The sequence below is a fragment of the Acomys russatus genome, chromosome 23, assembly GCF_903995435.1.
Source record: "Acomys russatus chromosome 23, mAcoRus1.1, whole genome shotgun sequence".
Classification (NCBI taxonomy): Eukaryota; Metazoa; Chordata; class Mammalia; order Rodentia; family Muridae; genus Acomys; species Acomys russatus.
In genome coordinates, this window is record NC_067159.1 from 59,393,636 (window position 1) to 59,395,861 (window position 2,226).

Consider the following 2,226-nt stretch of genomic DNA (forward strand, 5'->3'; position numbering starts at 1 on the left):
TATTACCACAGCTAACCATAGGTAGCTAAATTTCAGTACTTACAAAGATAGCAGAGCTGAGCATTTACAGATGAATACAAGTAGACTCACAAATTGGAATATAAAAATTTATGATATCAAATACAGTAAAATAAGACCTTGTCTTTGTAGCTCAGCTTAATTGGTTTTCATATTTCTGTTAGTTCGGTAAACAGTTGGAATTTAGTAAAAGTACAAACGCTTCCATAAAATGGCAGCCAAAAAATTATTTTTGTACTATAGATGCACAGACTGATACCAAGGAATTGATCCAGTGGCCTTGGGTCCAGTTATGAGCTCAAGTAAGATGTATGTGACCTTGGTTAAGAAAATATTAAAATAAATAAGTTTCTATAAGCATGTGATATGGGCAAAATATGTTTGACACAACTTGGTCCACATATGTTCAAAGCATATTACTCACTATTGTTCATTGCCTGGCCTCACTCCTGGGGACATGTGGATAATCTGGCAAAGCCCAGCAGAGAATGGCCATAGATGACATTTATGGCATTTGACATGCTATATAATATATGCAGTTTTCCTTAAAGATCACCTCAGTAAACCTCCAAACAGCCTCATGGGAGCTCTGTGCCTCAGCCTCCCAAACTCATCTTTCCCACAAGCCATCATCTAGTAAGTAACAAGCCAGTCATCTTGTCAGTGGAGGCCTTATACTTTGCAATTATGACACTGTTGATTCTCCTTCTCTTGAAAACTGGGGTGATATGATTAGCAAAAGAAAGTAATTAAGATCGTAACTGTTTTTAGAAAGACATTTATTCAGTTAAATCTTTATTCATTCAAAGTTCTGCTATGTGCTTTTGTTGTTATTTTGTTTCAGCAATTTTCTGTGTCAACAGGCAGAGAAAAATGGGGTTTAATTACTGCCATTGATCTAATCACATTTAAGGATAATAATATCAAGTTCAAACTGGTTGGCATAAAATTCAGCAAGCATTATCATAGGCAAAATGATCCTGAGTACACAAAAAAATGTTTCCTAACTAACAATAAATCAATACTTTAATGACACTGTACCTGAAATGAGCCTCTTAAAGTCTGAGAGAAGACAACTGTAAAGCTGTGTCCCATGATCTGGACATATTCCTAGCTGGTGTTCCTGCTGCCAGTACTGTTAAAGTGAACAACTGTGTGTATCATTGGTGGACAGCCTTGGCATGGCCATTCCAAAAACTTGGGTTTAATATCTTGATTAAAATTTGATGGTCTAAGACTCAAATATTGCTCCTCTCTCTGTATACTGGAGTTAATATGAATAGTAAGTCAAATATTCCCAAATATTGCTTATAGAAGGTTACTTAATAGCCCTTTGGTTAGAATATAAATTAACTAGCTAATTTATTCAGTCAATAAACATTTACTGAGTTATTATCTGTAGGCATAGGTTACTGGGTAATTCAAATGCTGATTTCTGTCTCCCACCCCCCATACCTGGTTGCAAATACGGTTCTCAGAATTTCCTATCTCAATGTTGTATGAAAACACTGCTCCTCAATTATTCCCTGAGATACTAATAAGGCATCTTACCACTAATTAATGAACAAGGAAGAAAATAGGGCTGGACTTCCTACGAGCCAGGGGAGAAGGAGTTAGAAAAGGAAGTAGGGCATTCAACCAAGGGAGTGGGAATGAGGGGTCTAAGAGACTTCAGGAGAGGGAGCTCAGTAAGGAAATCTAAACAGTGCAACTATCTCTGGGATGTATGCTGGGAGGAAACCAAATTAGCTTAGAGGGTTAAGAATAGAGTAATAACTGCATAGTTATTGTGCTTTGAAGCTTATTTTTAAACAAATATAAAAAAAAGTCTCAATTATTTGTGTGTTAGCAGGGTTAAGAGAAAAACTGAGAAATAAACACGGTTTTATAAAAATAACTATGACAATAATCATGTATAATTCAGAGTTGGTTCTAGGGATATAACAGTAAGTCAACTCAGTATCTACACCCAAGAAGATTACACTCCATATAGAAACACAATAAATAACTAAGAGTCACATACCATTGTGGCAAGCAGAGTTTGGAGGAATGTAGACAGACTATTAAGATGGGCACTGTCCCAGAATGTGGAGTTCAGGGATATTGATGAATTGGGTAAGCATAATGTTATTGGCCTAGGAGCTATATAAAGGAATAGATGGTTCTTATTTGTATATTGATAAGAAGAGGAGACATGTCTTCTATTGG